The sequence below is a fragment of the Elephantulus edwardii genome, unplaced genomic scaffold (genome assembly GCF_000299155.1).
Source record: "Elephantulus edwardii isolate Elephantulus edwardi_28Jun2011 unplaced genomic scaffold, EleEdw1.0 scaffold00056, whole genome shotgun sequence".
Taxonomy (NCBI): Eukaryota; Metazoa; Chordata; class Mammalia; order Macroscelidea; family Macroscelididae; genus Elephantulus; species Elephantulus edwardii.
Window position 1 is genome coordinate 15,683,564 of NW_006399806.1, and position 7,896 is coordinate 15,691,459.

Consider the following 7,896-nt stretch of genomic DNA (forward strand, 5'->3'; position numbering starts at 1 on the left):
AACTCATAGCTGACTGTTTAGTAGGTTTGCAGAGAATGTAAATTGTGCAGGAGGAAAAGCTGCCATCTTTCTCCCATGGTATCATTTGTTAGTTGCTTAGAAATAAAACCACTGTTAAAATATTCTAGAAATATAAATGAGCATTCTAGTAGCACAATTTGTCCTGTAGCCTATGGAATCTCTGCTGAAATGAACCAGGAATTGAGCTTAGGGTGAGGTAGAAAATGAAAGTGTGATGTTGACCAGGACATTGTGGATTGATACTGATAAGCAACAAGTTAATTTGGAAAACTGGAATTTGATTTTCCTCTTCTCCTTTGCAAAGGCAGTTAACTAGCCCCAAGAAAGTGCTTTCAAGTTACATTCTTTTTTAAAAAAATCATGAGCATTTTTGAATCCTCATTCATAATTTTGTCTTGCTCTTCCAAATAGCATCTGGAATTGTCAAAGCTCCTGTACTTAGTAGGCTGGAAGGACACAGATTTTGAAATAATGTCTCATTTTTAATATCTCTGTTGTTTCTGATATTTTATTTTTGTTTGTTCCTCAGATTTTATTCTTAATTCGTGCTATGTAAAGCTTGTTGCTTAAATGATACATTTCTAAATTTAAAAATAGTTATCAAATTACTAAAAATGCCGAAGTAGATTTAATAGTAAAACTATTCTTAAAAATAATAGAACACAAAGAATTGGTTACTACTGTGGTTCCAGACAGTAAATGAAATTGTTTTATTATTTTCCACCTGTTTTCTGAACAAACTAAAAAACATAACAAGGAATAAGATAAAAGGAAGTAACAGTTCTGATTAATCTTCTTTGTCAGTGTGTCCTTTGCCATTCCCTATCACTCCTCCCTGAGAGAGACTTCACCCTGAGTCATAAGGAAAAGGGGATGGCGTATTCTCTTAGCTACTTCCTGCTGAAAAGGGACTCTGTGGGTTTCAGGGTGAAGATCTTCTCTCACTACTCTAAAGGGCCCCTTTGGCAGTAGGAAACACATAGACTATTATGGAGATTGATTTTGGAATTTAGATGCACTCTTATTGATTGTGCTTGGCCGTACATGTTCATTATCCTTGAAGATGTATCATGGGGGTGTTGCAACCTAGAAGACACAAATTTGACTAACAAGTTATAAGTACATGAGTCAAAAATTATGGAAAAGTAAAAGAAAAGATTCTTTCATTGTTTTACAAACCCTCCCGCAGGTCCCCTCCACCATGTAGCCCTCGCTCTAGTCTCCTGTGATGACAGAAATACCTAGTTATATATCTCTTTTAAACAGTTTTCTCCCTCCTCTGTTTCAGTGCAGTATACATTATTGAACCCATCTTACTCATTCTCTCCCCAACCCCAAGGACAGTCCCATTCTACAACAGTGGCATCATGTAATATTTGTCCTTTTGTGACTGGGATATTTCACTCAGCATAATGTTCTCCAGAGTCAACCATTTTGAATAATATTGCATGAGTTCCAGCTTTGACAAGCACTGTGGCATTTGGACAAGAACAAACTGGGAGGAGGGTAGAGAGAATAGTGCAACAATGAATGAATGGAAACCCAAAATCTCTGTAAATGTTTATGAAAATGAATAAAATATAATTATAGAAAAAAAATTTAAAAAATAACCTTTTTTGGTCATGTTAAAATGCACAATGGCACATAGCTTGAGGGACATTTAATGTGAGGAAAGAAATGGACTTACTGATTTCTCCCACCCAAAATTTTAGATGATATCCTTGAGATGTGTATGTTTAAGATTTTTATGAGTCTGATAACTATAGAGATGTTTTAAAGACCTTAAGACACTGTCAAATACACTGTTGGCTTGAAGTACCTTTTAAGCAATTCTCTGGAGCAATTTTGAAATTCGTAATGCATTTAGATATGATATATTCATGACCAAAGAATTTATCAAATATTACATAAAATGATTTGTTAGATAATTCTTAGAGATAAATTATTGCTATATGCAAGCACATGTATTTACATTGAAAGAATGACTAATATATAAATAATTTGGGATATTTCATTTTGGTACTATTATTATTAGAATCCTAATAAAAGAAAATATGATAAAATATAATCCTAATGCTCAGTAACTGGGGGGGGTTTGCTTTGTTTCATGGAAAAAGAAATTTTCATGAAATTCAGAAAAAATATTGTATTTTCAGAAAAATTATGTATCTCAGTCATATTTCATCGTTCATATTTACAAAACATGTGCTAGAGTACACATTTAAATTATTTAACTGATTATGAGTTAAAATGAGTACTCACTGCCTACTCTCACATGATTTTATCTTTTCTCAATTCATATCCATTTATCCCCTACTCATCTAAAAAATGTTTTATATGTGCTATCTTTATTTTTTCTCTACAATAATCTTGAGCTGTAAGTCTCCTGTTTATACAATAATCTTGAACTGTAAGTCTTCTGTTTATACATAAGGAAATTGAAACTCAGAGAGAGATAAAATCATAGATAAGCAAGACTATGCAGCTAATAATTAACAGAGCTAGATTTTAAGCACAAATCTGTCTTCTGAATATACAACATGACTTCAATTACATTACTATGTTGTGTTTGTTCTCCATTAATCTCCTGAAGGAGGTTTATGTACCAATTATCTAAGCTTTAGTGGTTTGGAAACTGTAGAACTTACAGGACAGTTACATCAGTCAGAAAAGGTCCATTGCTGATTCTATGACAATTACATTAAAATCAATTGTACTCCTAGTTAGAGGAAACTTAAAGTATAACTTTCTCTCCCCAAAAAAAATACTTTTCTACTACATTTTTTAAGCTATGTTATCAGAGACCTCTTTAACATGTTAACGAACAAAGATACCAGTTCAAAGACTAAGATGTGCCTGTTCCAATCAATGGTATTTCAAATGCTACTTAAGCATATGAAAGTTAGACACTGAAAAAGCAAGGAAGAATTGATGCCTTTAAATTGTGATGGTGACAGAGTACTTGATATACCATGAACTGACACAAGGACAAACAAATACATCTTGAAAGAAGTAGAGCCTGGGTGCTCCTCAGGGGTAAGGATGATTCAGATTCAATCTAATAAATTTGGATCCCTAGAAAAACACACTATCTTTGGAAATATAAAGAGTTAGCAAAGAAGAACCTCCATGATATGGATTGACACAATGAATACAGCAATGGATTTAAGCATAACAGCGGTTATGGGGGATGGTACAGAATTGGGCAGCGTTTCAATGAAATGGTACATAATATCATTATGAGTTGGAGGCAACTCAACACTTTCCTATAACTCTGTTTTTACTTTCATAATAAAACCTCTTTTTACAGTAGCAGAAAAGTATTCCTATTTTGATATTAATTCCTGTACCCTTTTCTTTCATTTTGGGTTTTAGATTTCTTCTTTTCTCTACTTGTACAAAACACAGGCATTGCAATTAGTGCAGGGATAGTAGAAGGATTTTTAGGAGAAAATTTGAGAAGCTGGAGGACATTACTACTGGTACAAAAGGTTTTTATTATGCTTTATGACTTCAGAGTAACCAAAAGATGAACAGAGAACATAAATCAAAATTGACTTATTATTATGTCTGGAAACCCAACACACTATATAAGAAGAAAAAAGTCTCCTTTAACAGTTCATGAATATTCAATATTCTTTGCCAACAACATAATTCAAAGGCAATTCTTTGAGCTTCCTTGATCATTGTCTACCTCCCACATGTGTGTTAGGTCATTGAAAACACCGGGCTTCTATCAACCACACCTTAGTCATCAAAGATACACAACAAAGAGCCCTGCATGCGTTAAAATCAAGAAAGATGTGCATCAGGGCTATGTCTTTTTTCCATACCAACTCAGTGCATATGCTGAGCAAATCATTCAAAGACCTAGACTGTAAAGAGGAATGTGGCATCAAGATCAGAAGATTCATCCACCACCTACATTATGCAGATGACACAATCTTGCTTGCTGAAAGTGAGGAGGTCTTGAAATACTTGCTGCAGAAAATCAATGACGATAGACTTCAATATAAACTATATCTAAATATCAATAAGACAAAAATTTTCACCACAGAGCCAACAGACAACATCATAATAGATGGAGAAAAGACTGAAATTATCAACAATTCAGTATCGTTTGTATCCACAACTAATACCCTTATTACCTACCAGCAGTCAGGAATTCAGGAGACTGATTGCATTGGAAAAGTCGGCTCTCAAGGATTTTGCCCAAGTACTGAGGATCAGTGATGTTTAAAAACTATGGTGTGCATTTTTGCTTCAAGTTGTGGTCTTTTCAATCACTTGCTATGCATCCGAGAGGTAGATAACAAATAAGAATCACATAAGAAAAATACATACCTTTGAGTTGTGATGTTGGAGAATGATTCTGAATTTCTTAAGGACTTCCAAAAGAGTAGCAAACAGGTAAGTCTGGGGTAAGTGCAGCCAGAGTGCTTCTTTGAGGGAAGGCTGGGGAAGTCCTGTTTCACACCCTTTGGGCATGTTGTTAGGAGTGACTACTCCTTGGAAAGGGACATCATATTTGGAAAGGTGGAGGGTCAGAAAAAGAGGAATACCCTCAACGGGATGGATGAACACTGTGACTGCAGTAATGGGCTCAACTATGTCAGAAATGATGAAGATGGCCCTGGATGAATCAGGGTTCTGATAGGTTGTTCATAGGTTCACTATGAGTCATATTCAACTTGGTGACACATAATAACAACAATAGCAACAACAATACTTTAAAGAGGTCTTTTATAATAGATTTGCCTAATCTAATATTTCATTTGAAGTCTTGACTGCTCGTTCCATAGTTATTGATTGTGGATCCAAATAAAATTAAATCAATGTAACTTTTTTCTCCATATATTGGAATGCTACTTATTGATCCAATTGTGAGGAATTTTACTGGTCATTATTTTCCCCATTGAATGTTCCCATTTTCCAACTTGAGGGTTGACTTCTTTCTTCAGTTCTTTTGCCTTAAAAAATACCAAGGTTTTGCTTCCCTTTTGTTTTTTTTTTTAAGTCCAGATCTTTGAACATTGTATTATAACACTTGAGTTTCATAGTCTCCTTGGACATTCATTTTAGTAGTTTCTTTTTTATCTTTCTAATAACTTTTTACTGTGACACTGATGTGTCAAATGCGTTAATGCTTGGCTACCCAATGTGGACAGAGAGAGGGGTGGAGCTCCCTGATTAAAACAAGCTTGGAAGGAGGAGTGGCATCCATTTCCATAACAGCTTGCCTCCGGAAACCCTATGAACCTGGAGAGAGGAAGAAAGGCATCCAAGCGTCCAGGATTCTCTTTCATAAGGTTGCTGTGAGTCGTCTGCAACTCGACGGCACTTAACAACAACAACAACAACAACAATAACTTTTTGCTTTTTTTCATATGTTATATAAGCCACAGGTGGGTGATTTTAATCTGTGGCCCCCAGGTTTGGTTTTAATTGTTTTTGGTCAAGCATTCTTCTCAGTGGTATAGCACTGGTCTGTCCATTTGCTATACAGAGGTTAACTCATGGTTGCTGTGATGCTGAACACTGTGACACTGATGTGTCAAATGTGATAATGTTTACCTATCATGTACTGAGTTTGGTGGAACTCCCCAATTAAAACAAGCCTGAAAGCAGGAGTGGCATCCACTTCCAAGATAGCTTGCCTCTGGAGACCCTATGATCTTAGAGAAATGATGAAAGTTATACAAGTGTTCAGTTCTTTCATTCATAGGGTCACTATGAGTTGTCTATGACCTTGACAGCACTTAACAACAACAACAGCAATATTTGAGATTTAACCTGATATATATTGAGATATAACATCCCATAACTTGTCTGGTCTTCAATCATTAATATTTAATATGCCAAGTGTATTATTGAGATAGCCTTTAAATTTAGATAGAATATTCTCAAGATCACACTTGGGCTCCCATATATTTAATGTTCCTCTCCTTCAAATTATGTGTCAGCAATTGATGGTGTGTTCCAAAGCAAGCCCATTAACTTGTTTTAACTGATAATGTTAAGCTTCTCTATCATCTCTAGACATAGTAGTCAATTTTATTTCTTTGTATTCCATATCATTATGTCCAATGTAGGAAGCTCTGGTGGTAGGAATCTGTAATCCCAAAACACATGTTTGAAATCCACCAGCTATTCCACAGGAAATGAATGGGCAGTCTCTTCTCCCTTGCAATTTATTGCCTCTGAAAACTGATTGGAGGGTCAGCTATGGGTCAGACTTGACTTGATAATGCACAATAATAATAAGATCAACAAGCAAATTGTTCAGAAAAGCATATTTCCAATGATAATTGTCATTGAAAAAATGTCTATTATTCAATCTCAGTCATTGTTGTAATACTCAGGTCATATTTTTGAACTACTGAATCTTTGTTTCCAGTCACCAACAATTATTAATGCACCCTAATTGCAGGTTTAATCAATTTTTTAAAAGATTATAATAGATATTTATTGAAAGTAATACACATGGCAGCCCAAATGGTGCTTAAATTATCTATTTCATGTTTAACCAACATCATAAAAATACTTAGCGACAGCTGCATCCACAGATTTCAATTACGTGGTTATTGCTTCGTCTATTCTTCTCTCTCTTTTCTTTCTTGAATAACCTCTTTTAGATATGGTTCAAGGTAGAATTTATCCTCCTCATATTTTATCCACTGTTCTTTAGGCAAGATCTGTTGCCTCATAGTCAGGTCCAGGACTCTTTTTATGCGAAACATCCTGTCATTATAAAGATTCTCAGGAAGCCTTCTGATGGCTTCTTTTACATCTTCGTCTTCATAGATTGTATCATCTTGCAATAATCCGAGTTTATTGAATCCTGCAGCATTGTAATACTATTTTCGAATACCATCCAGCCACCGTCCCAATGCTGCAACGGTAGACCGACCCTCCATCTTGACCCCAGAACAGGTTTAATCAATTTTTTTTACTTCCAAAATAGTTAAAAATCTCTAATTTCTTTGTATTTGGCATTATGGTGAAGTGCTTAAATTAAAAAAAATAATGTATTATTAACTGGCTTTCTTTTTAGACATATCACCCTACCACCGTCAATTTTGTAATTCAGGATAGATATTTAAATGTTCTTTTTGACAATGAATGCCATTCCATTCCTTTCAAATTTGCCCTTCCTGGAAAAGCAGGTCATGTGATTTTCTGGTTTAAAATGGCCAATACCAAACCACTTTCGCTCACTGTCATTTAGAATATCTAGATGTGAGTGTTCCATTTCATTTCAAGAACTATTTTTCAGAGTATTACTTCATACACCTCTGTTCTTGTCATTAATGGATTTCCATAACTGTTACTTCTCATTTTGAGTCATTACACTTCAGCAATTTAAAGTCTTCAAAGCTATACTCTATGTCTTGAAGGTTCATGCTATTTTTAGGAGACAACTCTTCTCTTGCTTTGTTCTGAGTATTTTTCAACCTGATAGACTCAACTTCTAATTATTTGTCAATGTTCTACTGCTACTTCATAACATTTTCACTGATTATTCTTTTTCTCTTTTGTTTAGAAGTAGACTATGTCAGGTCTTTCTTCTTGGTCTGACTTACTCGGGACAACCTTTTGAATCTTGTCTAGTCTACATGGTCTTGTTGGTATTCTAAATCCTATTGCCATGACAGCATTACAATATATTCAAGTCCCCATAGTATAAGAGCTGACAGACAAGCAGTGGAAGTTTTGTTCTTAAGGTACTTTATTTCTGTGCATTTTGTTTAGGATGTGATTACTTGATAAAATAAACTCTTTCTCCAGTAGGGTAAAAAGGGAAGCCACTGACTGGGAAAAAGTATTCGGTAATAACATATCAGATAAGGGACTTATATCCAGAATTTATGAAAT

At 34.8% G+C, this 7,896-nt stretch overlaps 1 pseudogene; it reads right to left on the reverse strand.

Annotated features, from left to right (window-relative positions):
- Positions 1-6,614: 6,614 nt before the first annotated feature.
- LOC102845827 lies at positions 6,615-6,938 on the reverse strand (annotated as a pseudogene).
- Between the last annotated feature and the right edge of the window lie 958 nt (positions 6,939-7,896).